Here is a 19,798-nt window from a genome sequence, read left to right on the forward strand (position 1 = left end):
GTGGTAATGACCCGCGACCTTAAACTAGACCTTAAGCCCAACATCCCCAGGATTTTAATTTTTAACATCCTTAATTTTTTATTATCGTTTCCTGCAGGAAAATGACTAAACATATTTTATAAAAAATAAGTTCCACGAAGCCTACAAATATGTTTATGTTTTACCTTCAGTGCCTTGAAATTTTGCAATTCATAGACACAAAGCCCAACAACAACGGTCATCGTTTTGCTGTCAATTTTTTTTTTTCCAAAAAATAATCCGTATAATCACGTACGCACGTACTTATATTTCCATTAAGATCAAATAAACAAATTATTGATAATGAAAAATATATCGAGAGTGCGGTGGAGTAAATAAACTCCAAAAAATAATACACAAAAAGTGAAGGTTATTTATTGTCAGTTTCTTTATTTCGTTGTTGTTGGTGGAGTGTGGGTAATGATACATAACAACAACACACTCTGTGCTTTTGTCTCCTCTGTGTACATACAAACACACATACAGAAAAAAACGCAATGCAACAACAAAATCACCCAAAAAATAAATTAACACACATAACCACGGACAACAATGAGCATAAAGAAGAAGAAGTCAAGCAGTGGACAAAAAAAGAAGCCAAGCTGCCACTGATGGCTCCATAAACCAAGCTTTTTATGGTGTTGTTGTTATCGTTTTCAAAATGGATCACAAAAACAAAAAAAACTTCAAAGCGCAGCAAAAGAAGATGTAAAAAAAAAGAAAAACAGTTATGTATGCAGGCAGGCAAGCAGGAAGATGTTTGCTTGGTTTTGTTAAACCACCATATGTTAATCACATAGAATATTTAAATAAATTTTAACAAACCACACATTGTGTATGTGTAGACACATTACAACAACAATGATGATGTTACATTTAAAATTGCAAATTAATTTAGTTTTTTCTCGATTTTTTTTTTGTGAAAGTTAATAATTTCAACATCTTGAAGAGCAACACACACAAACACTCACACAAATTTGAGTTTCAAGTTTCACACTGGGTAATGGGATAGTAAACAGGAAGTTAATTTTTTATAAAAGAAAAAAAATCACATATACTTAACAATTTACATACTCAAAAAAACACAAGGAAGAAATTAAAATTAAGGGTATATATTTAAAAAATATATAATTTTTAATTTTATAAATCCTTTGGAGCCACTTGGTTTATTATTTGTTTGTTATTTTGCACACACAAAATATATTTTTGTTTTCCCCCAAAACAACAAACACACACACGCACACGAAAAACAACAACCAGCCAGCCATCAAGCAATAAAAATTAAAATAATGTTAAGAAATGTTGGCTTGTTATATTTTTTTTTTTTTGTTCCTGCTGACTTTTGTTTTAACCTTGTTTAGTGTAGCATGCTCACTCTTTCCAACTCATGTCAAATGTTATTAAACCACTTATTTGATGTGCTCTTTCTCTTTTACTCGCTAAGGGTTATTATGTATGGGGGCTCCATGATTTCTCAATAATTTTTTTTCTTTCTGGTTCACACAGCCTTTACAAAATTTTTTCTTTTGTTTTTTTTTGGCAAAACACTTTTGTAAAATATAAATTTTTATACATTTATTTAATAAATAACTTTTTTAACATTCATCGCACTTTAATGTTGTTTTATTTGTATTTTTTTTTTTCATTTCGTTTCTTATTGGTTTTTTGATTTGTACGTCTATTTTTTTTCTTTTGTCACAGCACTGACATTTTCCCTTTTTAGCAACATAACCACAAAAATTCGTCATTTTGCAATTGCTATTTAATTTACATAGTTTTTGTTGCTCGTTCCTTGTCAATTATTACCTTTTGATTTCGTATTTTGTTTAGGTGAAAAACTAAAAATTTCCTTTCAATTCTTTTAAAATGTTCAAAAAATTATTTTTCTCCATCCAAGTAATTGTAAATTTTCTCATTTACTGTTGGGATGAGTAGATCGATTTTTGACAAGTCGTCTAGAGTTGTTTTGTTTCGTGAACGCAGTAGTTCAAAAGAAAGGCGGCTCTTTGAAATGAACGATCGGAACTAAGCCACGCGAATTTTGAGCTTTTTCTAGGGCCTTTTATTTTATTTATTTAATTCCGTTGCTTTTTAAGCCAATTTATAATTCATGTGGCCAATTTAAAGTTAATTACAAAGATTACACCTTATTACATAGCTACTCCGTATAGAATTATATATGCATTGCTTACCATAGGTAACAGTACGTTTACATTTAACCTGATTTCGTTAACCCAGTGGGTTTCAATTGTCAATTCCTTTGAATATATGTCAAATAAATCCTCATAAAGAAGGTTAACCCCTGTAAAAAGTTCTAATGTACATGTCGTTTAAGAATGGGCAAGGATGGTGCCAAGATATTTTGCTTCTTCACAAAGGGTTAAAGTCACTACTCCCAGTGATGGAAGACGGAAACTAGGAATCTTGCGTTTCCTTGTTAAGAGCACCAGTTCTGTTTTAGTGGGGTTCACACCAAGACCTTTGGTGCAAGCCCAATTAGACAGGGTTGAAAGGATATCCTCCAGAATGTCTGCAATTGTCGTTAGAAACTTAACCCCAACTAGAACTACATCATCGGCATAGGCTACAACCTTGATATATATGAGATGATTGAATTTCATCCGGTTAAATGTATCTCAATTTATCACCAGAAGCCACAAAAGGGGGGATAGTACTCCTCCCTGTGGTGTGCCTCTGTTGACAGATTTCCACACGGAACTCCCTCCTAAGGATTAGTGCATAATTCTGCTTTCCAGCATTCTATCAATTCATTCCGTAAGGAGTGAGGGGATACCTGTGCTTACGAGAGCAGAATGGATGGCTTCTAGCTTCACATTATTGAAAGCTCCCTCAATATCGAAGAATGCTGCAAAAGTGTAGCCACAGGACTCCATATTCTTCTCGATGCACCAAACCACCTCATGCAGGGCTGTATCCACTGATCTGCCTTTGATGTAAGCATGTTGGGATTTGCTAAGTTTACTATGGTCAATGGTATTCCTAATTTCTGCGTCTAGTAACCTTTCTAAAGTCTTGAGTAGAAAGGAAGAAAGACTAATCGGTCTATAGTCTTTTGGTAGCGTATGACTCGGCTTCCCGGCTTTCGGGATGAAGGTAACTGTTACCTCTTTCCATAGACTTGGTATGTACGACAGAAGTAAACAAGCCCTAAAAATGTCCTGCAGAGATGATATTACTCGTTCATCTGCGTGTTGCAGCTTGACCGGTATTATACCATCTGGGCCAGGAGATTTATAGGGTTGAAAATTGTTAATCGCCCATATCAGTTTTGAGTGTCTTATAGTATCTTCTATCCACTTCTCCTCCTACCTCGTCCGAACTTTAGGCTAATGCACACAATGCGCACCCTCCCTATAGTCTCTACAACCAGGAAAGTGGGTTAACGATAGAAGATCAAGAGTCTCACTGCCAAAGTTTGTCCACGTTCCATTACTTCGCTTAATACTACCTATGGATTTTGGATCCTTAGATAGTACTCTGCGGAATCTGGCCGCTTCGTTAACTCCTTCGATTGACTCGCTATAGCAGACCCACGTTTAGCCTTCTTGATTTCGCTCTTGTACCAATTGAATTGTCTTTCATAGACATCCCAATCTGCACTGAGCTTTGTCTTACTAGCTCTATTGTAAGATTTCCTTGCAGCCTTCCGCAAGGTTGCAAGGTTTAGTGACCACCATACCGGCTGAGATTTTTTCCCAGGGTAGCACTTCAGAAGATTGGCCGTGACATTATTCACAGCTAATTCAACATCCTCAACCGTTTTAAGATCTTTATGATACAGGGTCGAGGCTTCTGTTTTAGCTTTGAATTTGTCCCAGTTTGTCTTCCGAGGATTCCTATAAGGTTTCTGTTTACCTCTAGAGGTAGGAATCTGGTCTTTCCAATGAAATAGCTGAAATATGTATTTATTGTTTTTGTATTTGTACTGCATATAATAGTACGTTTACATTTAACCGGATTTCGTTAAATAAATCCTCATAAAGTAGGTTAACCGGTAAAAAGTTCTAATGTATATGCCGTTTAAGCAGCCTTAATTTAAAACTCCATTGTGGCTTTGGTATAGCTTTTTAACGCCGTTGCAAATGCAACTACGTCTTTGCATGATGCTGAACATCCGTCAAATATAACTGTAGTTTTGCGCCATTTTCCAGTCGTCGTTGTCGTGAATTTATTTAAAAAAGTGTATTTTTTAAGAATTAAATCACTATTTTAGAAAAATTACATAAAATTCATTAAATATAAATCGGTTGTGTGTTGCGTGCGTTTAATTTTGCTGATAATTCGCGAGTGTATACGTTTGTTGTGATTAATTTATGTGCGGTCGAGTTAACAAAGGAGTTTGCATGTTCGTTTTTGAATATAATTGATTTTTAATGCGCAATATAATAAGGGCGTTTGTATTGCATCGGGTTTTTCTTTTGTCAATTTTAAATAAAATAGTTGTTATTGTGATCGAAATGAAAGTTTCCAAGATTAAATAGTGTTGGCCATTCTCTAGTATTGGCCTTTAGAAGCAATATCTTGTTCAAGTTCTTATTGGAAAATGTGTTTTTTGAATTGGTGTTTATCAGAGGCATGATGGATAACGATTTATGCGACAGCGAATATAAAAAAGGTGAGAGTTTTAAAATTCTAATTAAATTAAGTTTTTTTTATATTTTTTACTTTAATTTTTCAGGCAAACTATGTTCCGTCATTTTATTCGGTCGGTCGGTCTAGTCGGTATGCGGGTCGCGAAAATAATAATCAGCCGAGAATTCAAATTTCCACCTAACAGCCAATACCTCAAGTGTTGTTATGAAAAAAATATCATGGTTTCAATTTCTTATTGGAATTATAATTTCGTATATGTTATACACACGATCTTACCAATCACGCCTTTCAAATTTGATGATCCAATATAAAATGCAAAAAGGTAAGGTTTTTAAATACTGTCATTAAATTAAATTTTTCATATTAATTTCTATTTTATAGGACATCCTTGTCATGCGGTTTTTTGTTCGGGAAGAAATATATCCATATTTTAATCTAATCGGCATACGGTAGTGAAACAACATCAACATTTAAACTTAAGTATTGAAATAATCGGTTAAGTTCGACTTTCAACAAAACTGCAGAGTAAGCCCCGGGTCGTTTCGAATCGTACTGAAACAACATGGAATGATGATCGTGATATACGAATAAACGAAGAGGTAAGCTCATCAATAATATAGAGGATTCTGCGAATATAATTATTAACTCATGTACAATTTTGCGCCGACTGGCTGCAAATCGGCATTATCTTCAACCGTAGCGAATTGCATATTATATTTTGCGGTCTTGAAAAAATATTCTTTAAAAAATACACGACCTGATGTGGTCTTTAAAAAATCCACGCCTTGTTGTGGTCTTGAAAAAGTCACGTCTTGTTGTGGTCTTGAAAAAATCCACGTCTTGTAGTGGTCTTGAAAAAATCCACACCTTGTTGTGGTCTTGAAAAAATCCACGCCTTCGGGGTTTGAACCGCATAATAAAATACACATTTTATTTATTTATTTTTCATTTTATTAGTATCACAAACATTTACAGAGTATTATTATAAACAACGAAAAAATAAGACAACATTGTGTAGATAGATATATAGATAGTAGTAGTAGAGTAGTTATGTTACATTTTCCACTTATAGAACTGAGAAAAAAATTTGGGAGAAAATGTTCTATAAACATTAGCGCGCTCTGTGGTTCTGTAACGGAAATGTAAACAAAGGCTTGTTTGAATTTTGGTTTTTTGGTTAGAGGGCATTTCAAAAAATTGCCTTAGGCCCACATAATGCCACTCAATGGCATTTCGAAAAGGAGACTCTTTTTAAGATTCCGTTCTTTTTTTTTTTGGTTTGTGTTAATTTTTGATTTGCTCATGGTTAAGAACAAAAATACCACTCTGGTTGCCATGTAGTTCTTTCTTCTTCGTATAACAAAAGACATTTATATGCTTATAAAAATAACAGTATTAGAAAACAGTTCAGTTTTGTTTTTAGCACACACGTATTTTTTTTTTCATTTGCATTTTGCTGCTTAAATCTAAATTTTTGGGAGAGTTTTTTTCTTTTGTTTTTTTAGTTTTGTTTTAGGGTTGTTTACTTGGAACTTCATAATATTCTGATATTTTGACGATTAATTTCAAAAACAGTTTGATCTTCATCATCACTGTGACCATCCTCAATGCCAATGGGTAGGGGTGTTAGTTCTTGGGTGGAACGATCACCTTGTACGCCATATTTTCGTTCGGCACGTGAGAGACGTAACCTGGAAAAAATATAAAATAATTGAGTTTATTTTTTTTACAAAAATCGTCCCTTAAGACCTCAGAAAACATCTTTCAAAAATCCACACCTTAAGACCCCAGAAACAAAATTCTTCAAATATTGAAAAAATATTCATTACAAACTCCATGTCTTGTTGTGGTCTTATAAAAATAATCCTCTTAAAATCAATGCCTTGTTGTGGTCTTGAAAAAACAATCTTTTTAAAATCCAAGCCTTGTATGGGGTCTTGAAAAATATTCTTTTAAAAATCCACGCATTGGTCTAGAATAAATATTTTTTAAATATTCACGCCTGGTTGTGGTCCCTAAAAAATATTCTTTACGTAAGTCGAGACTTGTTAGGGTCTTTAAAAATGTTTTTTAAAGAATTCAAGCTCTGTATGGGGTCTTGAAAAATATTCTTTAAAGAATTTACGCCCTATATGGGGTCTTGAAAACTATTCTTTAAAAAATCCACACCTTGTATGGGGTCGTGAAAAAATATCCTTCAAAAAATACACGCCCTGTATGAGGTCTTGAAAACTATTCTTTAAAAAATCCAACCCTTGTATGGGGTATTGAAAACTATTCTTTAAAACATCCTCGCCCTGTATGGGGTCTTCAAAACAATTCTTTAAAAAATCCACACCTTGTATGGGGTCTTAAAAAAATATTATTTTAAAAAAATCCACACCCTGTATGGGGTGTTGAAAAAATATTCTTTAATAAATCCAGGCCTTGTTGTGGTCTTGGAAAATTATTCGGCTTAACTCTAGTAAAAACGATCAGATTTTTCTGAACATTTTTCAGAGGTTGGTATTTTTACCATAATTATGGGGATATTTTTTTCTTGGGGGACGTATCCCGTGATTTGACCCGGAAGTTCGGGTACGGGTACCCGGTTATGGACAGATACCAACACCACGCGATAGAATTTCCTTGTTTTTATAGGGTTCTAAGGAACATATCTTTTAATCTACAACAGATACATCCACTTGTCGCACCATTTTGGAAATGGCAAATTGTGGTCAGGATTGGATAGGGACTATAATAGACCCAAGTTCGACTTTTAGGGGGATTTTAAATAAAATCAGGGTCCAAAAACCAGTTTTTTGACTTATCTCCAATAAATCAGGGTCCAAAACCGGTTTGACTTATCTCCACCCCATCATAGGTATTTTTATAGCCTTTAAAATGATACCCATTTTATATTAACCGGATCCGTAGAACCGGATATAAACGGGTACCCGTATCCGAACTTCCGGGTCAAATAACCGGGTACGTCACTCCAGAAAAAAGATATCCCCATAATTAGGTAAAAATACCTACCTCTGCAAAAAATTTCAGAAAATGTTGAGCGTTTTTACTAAACTAGAGTTGTTCCAATTATTCTTTAATAAATTCCCAAGGATCTTGGTCCTGCAAATGACTCATAAAAAAATTTCCCTTCAATACTTACCTATAAATTTTAAAGATTATAAATACTATCGAGCTCAAGCTCAAGGCCGCAAAAAAGTAGAAACCAGTCTTTAGAGAATCGGAAATTTCCTCGTTACTTCTCAATATTGTTTCCTCCTGATGGTAGAATTGATCCGATGAGGAGGATGCTGCTGCCGGTTGTTGTTGTTGTGATACTGAGGCCGAGGTAGGTGATGACGGTGGCTTCTTGTCGGTGGTGACATTTGTGGAGGATGCCGGGTTGTTGGTCGCAGTCCGATTAAGACTCGTGGCCACTGTATCAGGAGTCTTTACAGTTTCTATATTTGGCTTTGCTTGAGGTGGTGCTGCTGCTGCCTGAGAGGCAGCCTGTTGCTCTTTTGAAGTTTTTATAGCTTCGTCACTTTTCGGTACCTCAATGGGTTCTGGGGTCGTCTCCAATGCGGCTACCTTCAATTCTTTTTTGACCGTCTTTGGTATTGGCTGTTCCGCTGCGGGTTTTATGTTTTCTTCAATTTTTGTTGCCGACGAAGATGATGATGCATTGGCATTTTGTTGTTGTTGTCCGACTTCCTCCGCCAGGCTTCCGGAAATTATTAGAACGCAAATTACCATAAAAATTGTTTGTTTTTGTCTATATAGCCGCATTTTGCTTTCACTAATTCCGCTCTACGTTTATTCCCAAAAAACATTTATTTCTAAATTATTTCAATTTTAGAAAATTTGTATTTTTATTGCTCTCCTCTATCTTCGACTCTGAATCAACCTCTAATCCACCGAATTGAAAAACGTTGCAAATGATACGAATGTGCTGGGGAGACATAGACGAGAATAAAAGCAAAATGCATGAATACGGCAATGTGTTTACGAATGAGTGGGAAGCATAATGGGATAAAAAATAATGCAATCGATTTATCGATATTTGTTATCGAAATAGGTTGTTTTTAATTTCAACAGCCTAAAAGCAGGCAATTTTTTTGTATTTTGGGGAGTTTTTTAAAGGTTTTTTTCTAGGGTCATAAGAGGCGTGGACTTTTAAAGAATATTTTTCAAGGGTCAGAAGAGGCGTGGATTTTTTAAGAGTATTTTTCAACGGTCATAAGAGGCGTGGATTTTTTAAGAGTATTTTTCAACGGTCATAAGAGGCGTGGACTTTTTAAAGACCACAACAAGGCGTGGATTTTTTAAAGACCACAACATGGAGTGGATTTTTTAAAGACCACAACATGGTGTGGATTTTTTTAAAGACCACAACATGGCGTGGATTTTTAAAGAATATTTGTAGGAGTGGATTTAAAAAATCGACAATCAAAATAAGGATTGAATAAAACACTTTTATTTTTTTAATTTCGTTTTATTTGTAAAAAAATATTTTTATACAAAACTAGTTTACATTTTTACAAATTTTATTTTTTATTCTATTTTAAAAAATGATATTTTATTATTATTTTTTTTAATATTTAAAATTTGTTGTTGGTATTTACAATGAAAGTCGTCGAAAGTCTTTGTCATTGTGTCACATACCTAAACGAAATATATTTTTACTTAATATTGGAGTTTGCTGTTACAAAAAAGGAGCTAGGATCTTCAGAAGCCGAGTACCCTGACCCAATGGTTATTTTTCATTAAAAATTCAAACAAAACTTACATGGCTAACATCACAAAAATAATTTATTAAACAATACTGCTGCTATATGATGAAGAGAAAATAGAAAAAAAAAACAAATATTACATATACATATATTACATATCATATACATATGTTTATTATATTAACGATTATTTTGTTAGGGAAAAGGATATTGGTCATAATTATGTATTGTCATTAAAATTTACATTCATATTATTTACGGCACAATGTTCTCAACTAATTCTAAAAAGTTCATGGTCGAGCTGTAAACAAGCCTTTGGGACACAAAAATGAAAGAAGCCACCTCAGGAGGCCTGAGATTTTTTTTTAAGGAAAAGGCATTTCAGGCTGCCCGAGGATTTTTTTCCAAAGAAAAAGACACCACAGGTGGGTCTGAATAATTTTTTTCTGTGGATAAAAGAAACTAAGGGGGCCAGAGGAATTTTTTAATTAGAAAAAACACCTCAAAGGAATGAGGAAGTTTTTTCTATTGAAAAAAAAAAACACCCCAGGGCGCCTGAGGATTTTTTTTATAAGAAAAGACACCTCTGTGGGCCTGAGGAATTTTTTTCTATAGAAAAAGACACCTCAGGGGATCTGAGGAATTTCTTTCTATAGAAAAAGACACCTCAGGGGATCTGATGAATTTCTTTCTATAGAAAAAGACACCTCAGGGGACCTGAGGAATTTTTTTCGATAGAAAAGGATACCTCAAGGAACCCAAGAATTTATTTTGCCCTCCCAAAAAATTTTTTTATTTTCCAAAAAATGATAAAATTGTTTTTTTTTAATTTTTTATAAAAAAGTTTCTATTCATAAATTTTTTCGTTTATTATTAGTTAATAACTAAATATATTCATATACATACACATTTATATAAAAATAAAAAAAAATAATAACAAAAATTTAACTAATCGAATGTGTGAAGAAGCTGAGGAATAATTTTTCATATTCTAAGAAGACATACATACATACTTATTTATTTATCGTTGTTGTTGTTTTGTTTTTTAATGGATTATGAATGAGCGTGTTTCTAACTAGGACTATAATTTTTAGAATGTTTGTTGTTCTTATTGCTATTGTTGTTGTTGTTGTTATTTTTATATCATATCATACTGCCAAACATCCGTTTGCCACGGGTCAAGACCAGACTTACAACCATTACGGTCAATAGAAAAAAGACTAAACTTAAAAATGTGGTAATAACACGACATCTTTGGCGGAATTTCTTCTCTTTTTCCATTTTAATGCGCAACTGTTCGGCTCGAGGCAAATCCAATGTGAAATCTGATTCGGGACGGGATGAGGGCTAAAGCAAAAATGAGAAAAAGAAGAAGAAGAGTAGAAGAAAAATTATTAAATTGATGAATGAATTATGTTGTCAAGTTAAAATTTATATAATTTATTATAATTTGAATACAAAAACAAACAATTTTTTTCGAATACATTTATTTTTAGGTGACACTATGTCTGTTATAACCAAATCTCCTTTCTTGCGGCTATGTCATAGATTTGAAAATATTAATTTAGAAAAACCCTGAACGAAATTCCTCAGGCCCCATGAGGTATCATTTTTCTATAGAAAAAAATTCTCAGGCCCACCAGAGGAAGACTTTTTTCTATAGAAAAAAATCCTCAGGGCCCGTGTGGTGTCTTTTTTCTATAGAAAACAATTCTCCGACCAACTGAGATGGTTTTTTTTTCTATAGAAAAAAATCTTGAGGTTCTTTTTTTGAGGTGCCTTTTCTTAAGGAATGCTTTTTCTGTAGAAAAAAATCCTCAGGCCCTCTGAACAAAATTCCTTAGGCCCCCTGAGGTATCATTTTCTATAGAAAAAACATTTTTCTCAGGCCCAACAGAGGAAGATTTTTCTACAGAAGAAAACAATCCTGAGGTGTCTTTTTTTGTAGAAAAAAATTTAAATTCTTCATTAATTCGTTTCAAAGACGAATTCCCGAATTGAACTTAATATTCTACGCACTCTGCGATATTTTTTTTTTATTTTTTTTAAGTTATGTATATGTTTTCGCACTTTCAATGACGTATTTAGCACAACTGAAACTATGCAGCCCTTGGTGTGAAGCATTGCCTCTTTTAGCATTCCAAAGAAGTAGCCAAAATAAAATCACCTTCACAGAAGCCACAATCAATATTCAATGGTGGCAATTAAATTTTAAATCCGGTGTTCGTATTCAATAAACGCTTAAATATAAACCTCTCTGTAAACCGGTGTCGGATTTTTCTATATTTTATTCTATAGAAAAAATCCCTCGGATCATCCCAAGGTGTCCTTAAAAAAATAGAAAGTAATTCTTCTATAGAAAAAAAATCCTCATGTGTATTTTTCTATAGAAAACCAGTAAGGAAAGTAGTAAAGTCGGACGGGGCCGACTATATGATACCCTTCACCACTTTGGCATATTCAACAGATGAATCCTAACAGACGTCGAATTTTTTAAGGATCATTAACATGAAAATAGATCCATGTCAATCTGCCACCTATACTAAATTTTTCATTTGGTCAGATATAGGTTTGCTTCTTATGTTATACTAACTTCAGAACGTAGTGCAAAATTTTGTGCCGATTGGACCCACCTTGTTGAAGCATTTATCCAACATCTAGGTTATACTAACTTCAGTACGTTGTGCAAAATTTGTGTCAATTTGGCGTAAAATCGAACGAAAATATATATGTAGAAGCTATATCAAAATCTGAACCGATTTCAATGAGACTTGCCAGAGATTAACTACAGTTTATTGTACAAAATTGTGTGGCAATCGGACACTCAAGTGCACAATTTACATAAAATTGGAAGGAAATATATATGGGAGCTATATCTAAATCTGGACCAATTTTCAGGAAACTTAACAAACATCATTCTAGACCTAATTCAGTACGCTGTGCCAAATTTCGTGCAAATCGAAAGATATTTAGGGACTTTGGTGCACCATTTACATTAAATCGGACGAATATATATATATATATATATATGTGCGCTATATATAAATCTGCATTTTCAGGAAACTTAACACACATTATTCTAGACCTATATCATTACGCTATGCCAAATTTTGTGCAAATCAAAAGATATATAGTGACTTTGGTTCACCATTTACATTAAATCGGACGAAAATATATATGGGAGCTATATCTAAATCTGAACCGATTTTCAGGAAACTTAACACACATCATTCTAGACCTAATTCAGTATGCTGTGCCAAATTTCGTGCAAATCGGATGATACATAGCGACTTTGGAAAACCATTTACATTAAATCGGACGAAAATATATATGGGAGCTATATCTAAATCTGGACCGATTTTCAGGAAACTTAACACACATTATTCTAGACCTATATCAATACGCTATGCCAAATTTCGTGCAAATCGAAAGATATTTAGGGACTTTGGTACACCATTTACATAAAATCGGACGAATATATATATATATATATATATATGGGAATTACATCTAAATCTGGACCGATTTTCAGGAAACTTAACCGACATCATTCTAGACCTAATTCAGTACGCTGTGCCAAATTTCGTGCAAATCGAAAGATATTTAGGGACTTTGGTACACCATGTACATAAAATCGGACGAATGTATATATATATATATATATATATATGGGGGCTATATCTAAATCTAAATCGAATTTCAGGAAACTTAACACACATTATTCTAGACCTAATTCATAACGCTGTACCAAATTTCGTGCAAATCGAAAGATATATAGGGACTTTGGTACACCATTTCCCAATTTCAATAGGGTTCGTCATTGGGCCAAATAAGTTACCTATGTCAAATTTCATCCAATTCGGATCATAAATGCGACCTGTACTTTGTTTACAATTTAACATGGACAGACAGACGGACGTACGGAGGACAGGCATGCATAAATCGACTTAAAAAGTGATTCTATGCATATTCTCAAAAGGAACCATGTGTCTATTTCGATTCCTTTTGCCTGTTGCAAACATATGCACAAAGACATAATACCCTGTACCACAGTGTGGTGAAGGGTATAAAAATCCTCAGCTCTCACTGAGGCGTCTTCTTTCCAGAGAAAAAAAATTGCTTATAAAATAGGAAGCCTTTTCATTTAAAATGCCATTAGTTTCAAAACCAATTAATTCCGAACTAATGATTTTTCTTTCCTATTTTTTTTAATTATAATAAATATTTAAAAGAAATCACCATAACTTCCCTGTGCTTGGTTCAATGGCCTTTGTTTTTTTTTTCGAGACAAGAAGGAAGATAAAGAAGTGATTGTCAATTCATTTAATTTTTATTTTATTTCGAATCGTGTATAATAAACATATTAGCATTTTAAATGCTCTGATTTATGTAAAGCGAAGCTTTTATGCTTCTGGCTGGAGAAAAAAAGTAAAAGTACTTTCTTTGGAGATGATGACGATGATGATGCAAACCTTTCACTCTATGCAAAAATTCGGAAGGTGGAGGTTGGTTACAGTCCATAAGTTAACATTAATTAAATAACAAATGAAGTATCATCTTCAACAAAAGAGTAACACCCTATAACTGACCTATACCTCTACCTCAGTTACTTAAATAATACGAAAAAACCACAACAACATTCCAATAAAAATTTCCAGACATGTTTTTTTTTGCAGCTTTGTTCTCAATCAACAAAGATGTTTACATATCGCTTTTTTTGCCACACTGGCCCCATTTCCATTCAATAACCACTACTGGCTACTGGTTTTTGTTTTCTTGTCGATGATCTGACACTTTTCGAAATTTGTATTTAGCACGTTACGTTATTTTTTTTACTTCCAAAAATATTTCCATGTTTTTGTTGTCTTAACCTTGAAAAAAAAAATGTCTCGCATAACCGCGTCTGTTATCAGTCAGCACAGCTAACCAATAATTATTTTGAGCGGGGCTTGCAGTGTCCATCACGTCATAACCAACGCTAAATGTTTACAAATTGCTTCGGGGGGTAAGCCAAGCTAAGCCCCACACCGATACCTGGTGTTGTTGTCATAGCCCAATTTCCTTCTCTTCTCAACTTTCTTCGTCTTCATTGTTGTTGTTTATTTTTTGTTTATCACTCGTGCCGTTTTTTGTTTACATTCATTACGCGGGATCTAAACGATCGTTAAACCTCAGCTTTGTAGACTGTCGGGAACTTGTATTTTCACTTTCTATTTCATTCGAATTGTAAGAGGTAATAATGAGAAAAAGACAATTAATTCTCTGGTATTACAATTACTTAGCAACATGTTTGAAACGAACATATTTGAAATGAGAATAGAAATAAACACCTCAGAGGGGCCAGAGGAATTTTTTCTATAGAAAAAAATCTTCCTCAGGGGACCTGATGAATTTTTTCTATAGAAAGAAGCCACCTCAGGTAAGCCTGAGGATTTTTTTCTATAGAAAAGTATTCCTCAGGTGGGCCTGAGAATTTTTTTTCTATAGAAAAAAGTCTTCCTCAGGTGGGCCTGAGGATTTTTTTTCTATAGAAAAAGACACTCAGGTGGCCCTGAGAAATTTTTTTCTATAGAAAAAAGTCTTCCTCAGGTGGGCCTGAGGAATTTTTTTCTATAGAAAAAAGTCTTCCTCATTTGGGCCTGAAGAATTTTTTTCTATAGAAAAAAGTCTTCCTCAGGTGGGCCTGAGGAATTTTTTTCTATAGAAAAAAGTCTTCCTCAGGTGGGCCTGAGGAATTTTTTTCTATAGAAAAAAGTCTTCCTCAGGTGGGCCTGAGGAATTTTTTTCTATAGAAAAAAGTCTTCCTCAGGTGGGCCAGAGGAATTTTTTTCTATAGAAAAAAGTCTTCCTCAGGTGGGCCTGAGGAATTTTTTTCTATAGAAAAAAGTCTTCCTCAGGTGGGCCTGAGGAATTTTTTTCTATAGAAAAAGACACCTCAGGTGGGCCTGAGAAATTTTTGCTATAGAAAAAGACACCTCAGGTGAGCCTAAAGAATTTTTTTCTATGGAAAAAGACACCTCAGGTGGGCCTGAGGAATTTTTTTCTATAGAAAAAGACACCTCAGGTGGGCCTGAGGAATTTTTTTCTATAGAAAAAAGACACCTCAGGTGGGCCTGAGGAATTTTTTTCTATAGAAAAAGATACCTCAGGTGGGCCTGAGGAATTTTTTTCTATAGAAAAAGATACCTCAGGTGGGCCTGAGGAATTTTTTTCTATAGAAAAAGATACCTCAGGTGGGCCTGAGGAATTTTTTTCTATAGAAAAAGACACCTCAGGTGGGCCTGAGGAATTTTTTTCTATAGAAAAAGACACCTCAGGTGGGCCTGAGGAATTTTTTTCTATAGAAAAAGACACCTCAGGTGGGCCTGATGAATTTTTTTCTATAGAAAAAGACACCTCAGGTGGGCCTGAGGAATTTTTTTCTATAGAAAAAGACACCTCAGGTGGGCCTGAGGAATTTTTTTCTATAGAAAAAGATACCTCAGGTGGGCCTGAGGAATTTTTTTCTATAGAAAAAAGACACCTCAGGTGGGCCTGAGGAATTTTTTTCTATAGAAAAAAGACACCTCAGGTGGGCCTGAGGAATTTTTTTCTATAGAAAAAAGACACCTCAGGTGGGCCTGAGGAATTTTTTTCTATAGAAAAAGACACCTCAGGTGGGCCTGAGGAATTTTTTTCTATAGAAAAAGACACCTCAGGTGGGCCTGAGGAATTTTTTTCTATAGAAAAAGACACCTCAGGTGGGCCTGAGGAATTTTTTTCTATAGAAAAAGACACCTCAGGTGGGCCTGAGGAATTTTTTTCTATAGAAAAAGACACCCCAGGTGGGCCTGAGGATTTTTTTCTATAGAAAAAGACACCTCAGGTGGGCCTGAGGAATTTTTTTCTATAGAAAAAGACACCTCAGGTGGGCCTGAGGAATTTTTTTCTATAGAAAAAGACACCTCAGGTGGGCCTGAGGAATTTTTTTCTATAGAAAAAGACACCTCAGGTGGGCCTGAGGAATTTTTTTCTATAGAAAAAGACACCTCAGGTGGGCCTGAGGAATTTTTTTCTATAGAAAAAGATACCTCAGGTGGGCCTGAGGAATTTTTTTCTATAGAAAAAGACACCTCAGGTGGGCCTGAGGAATTTTTTTCTATAGAAAAAAGTCTTCCTCAGGTGGGCCTGAGGAATTTTTTTCCATAGAAAAAAGTCTTCCTCAGGTGGGCCTGAGGATTTTTTTTTTCTATGGAAAGAGACACCTCACTTGGGACTGATGAATTTTTTCTATAGAAGTAAGACATATCAGGGGTCTGGGGGATTTTTTTCCTTAGAAAAAAATATCCTAAGGGTTCTGAGGTTTTTTCTTTAGAAAAAAGTGTCCTCAGGCTCCTGAGAATGGTTTTTCTATGGGAAAAAATGTCCTCATATAAAGATCCCGCCCCTTTATAGGCATTATGGTGGCCTTCAGGTGCATTTTAAAACCAAGTGCCTGCATTAAATTGAATTTTATCGAGTATTTAATGTCAATGTTTAGTTTAAATGACAATAGACCCTAAAATTGGGGTTTAGCCCCGATTTTATTTTGGTTTTACGTCAGCATCAAACAAAAGACAAAAAATAGTTAACACTTTGAGTTGAAAAATAAAAAACAGATGCCGTCAAGAAATTTTAACGAATTTAGTAATTTTACGTGCTGCCACATTAAGAAATTCAAATAATGGCCATCACACGAGGCGGACGGTTAGTGGCGATGACGTTTCGATTTTTTTATAATGTACTGCAGATGTTTTTTTGTTACATCCAAGAAGTGTCCAGACCAAAACTTGTGGTTGCTGATGTCCATTGTTTTTGTAATGATATTCCATTATTAAAAGTGTTAATAAAATTACTAACAACTTGTTGCTGTTGTTAGTTTTATTTCTGTTTAATTTTTATAGCTGATGATTGTTTTTGATGTTTAGTTATTATTTTTAAAGACATTGTGTATCTAGTGACCATGTTGGTATTTGTTTTTATTGCCATTTGCTGCCTCTGCTGGCCATTGCCTATCTAGCCGTCTGTCCGGTCATTGGTCGGTCTTCAGCCTCTTCTTTTGGGAATTTTGCAATTTATATTTTGTTATTTATTTATTTTTTGTTTTGTTCGCTGATATTGACATGAACGTGAAATTTTTGCATAATAATCAAGGTCACCATTTATTAACAGAAACCGAAATTTAAAAAATGTTGAACGTTGCCAAAAAAATAAATAACACTACAACTAAATAAAGAAGATTCGAAAAAACACAACACGGCTTATAACAATTATGTGACAAGCATGTGATAATCGACAAATAAATTTTTGTTGAACAGCGCCGACAAACATGTCGGCAGTTTTTTGTTTAATTATTAACAAAGGTGATGATGAGTATTATTTTTTTATGGGTTTTATAGGCTAGAGGGGAATTTTGGAGGGCTTGGAATTCTAAACATTGTCACCAATCAGTGTTCAATAGGAATTGATATGACTGCACCATCCTCATTGTATTTGAGCCAAAACTACTATAGAAAAAGACAACTCAGGGGACCTGAGGATTTTTTTTCTATAGAAAAAGACACCTCAGGGGACCTGAGGATTTTTTTTCTAGAAAACCGGAACTCAGGGGATGAGGATTTTTTTCTATAAAAAGACACCTCACCTGATGGGACCTGACCTGGCAATTTTTTTTTTTTCTATAGAAAAAGACACCTCAGGGGACCTGAGGATTTTTTTTCTATAGAAAAAGACACCTCAGGGGACCTGAGGAATTTTTTTCTATAGAAAAAGCCACCTCAGGGGACTTGAGTAATTTTTTTCTATAGAAAAACAGACCTCAGGGGACCTGAGGAATTTTTTTCTATAGAAAAACAGACCTCAGGGGACCTGAGGAATTTTTTTCTATAGAAAAAAACAGACCTCAGGGGACCTGAGGAATTTTTTTCTATAGAAAAAAACAGACCTCAGGGGACCTGAGGAATTTTTTTCTATAGGAAAACAGACCTCAGGGGACCTGAGGAATTTTTTTCTATAGGAAAACAGACCTCAGGGGACCTGAGGAATTTTTTTCTATAGAAAAACAGACCTCAGGGGACCTGAGGAATTTTTTTCTATAGAAAAACAGACCTCAGGGGACCTGAGGAATTTTTTTTTTTCTATAGAAAAACAGACCTCAGGGGACCTGAGGAATTTTTTTCTATAGAAAAACAGACCTCAGCTGAGGCTGAGGAATTTTTTTTTTCTATAGAAAAACAGACCTCTGCTGGGGCTGAGGAATTTTTTTCTATAGAAAAACAGACCTCAGGGGACCTGAGGAATTTTTTTTTCTATAGAAAAACAGACCTCAGGGGACCTGAGGAATTTTTTTCTATAGAAAAACAGACCTCAGGGGACCTGAGGAATTTGTTTTCTATAGAAAAACAGACCTCAGGGGACCTGAGGAATTTGTTTTCTATAGAAAAACAGACCTCAGGAGACCTGAGGAATTTTTTTCTATAGAATAAGACACCTCAGGGGAAAAACAGACCTCAGGGGACCTGAGGAAGTTTTGCTATATTAAGGAGACACTTCATTGAGACCTGAGGAATTTTATAATCCTCAGGGACCGGACGGAATCAATAGAGTAGTTCTCAATGGGACTTGAAGATTTTTTCTGTAATAAAAAGTTTTTCTTTTCTGTAGATAAAGATTGAAGACAATTCAGGTTGGCTTGATGATTAGCCACTCATCACAAAAAACTTGAAAATCACTTGAAGAACCGTCACCACCAAGTTCCTTGGCGCAACACTTATTTGACTCGGCATCCTGGTGATTTGCAATTGATTGCCCTTTGCAAAAAGAAATAGGAATAGAAATTTTGTTCCATAATTAATTTTAGTTCAATCCAAGCCATTAAAAGACCCCACCTAGTAATGATCGTTTCTAGTTCGAAGTAGATCCTCTGAGCTTGCTTTAGTTGCATCCCCTTCAATGTTTATTAATAGATTTCCAATCTCCATGACAACAACAAGTTTATCTCTGCATCAATAACATCCGAACATATGATCCCTTCCTCAGACATCTTTCCTTTTTGCATCCAAATCTATATTTTCTTGGATCAATCTCTTCCGCCACATCATCTGCCAGGTAAGCGTGGAAAACGCTTAAATACATTTTTTTCACACTACTTTCCATAATTGTCACTTATTTTGTGAGCAGCTATCAGAATTTGCTTCTTTGATGATTCACTTATCTATCAATCAAAAAGTCCCGAAGTTTCCAATTTTTAATAGTTTTGTTTTTATTTTTCTCGCGGATTTGGTCATCAGCAAATCTCATTAATTTAAATCGTTGACCACATGAGAAACGTGATTTCCGTTTAATGTATTAACACCACATGTATCCACCACACAAAAAATCCCAAAATATTAACATTAAAATTAAATTAAAAAATAGCTAGAGAAATATTT

This window comes from Musca vetustissima, unplaced genomic scaffold, assembly GCF_032173495.1.
Source record: "Musca vetustissima isolate MV318-11 ecotype Yass unplaced genomic scaffold, APGP_CSIRO_Mvet_v1 utg16721, whole genome shotgun sequence".
Classification (NCBI taxonomy): Eukaryota; Metazoa; Arthropoda; class Insecta; order Diptera; family Muscidae; genus Musca; species Musca vetustissima.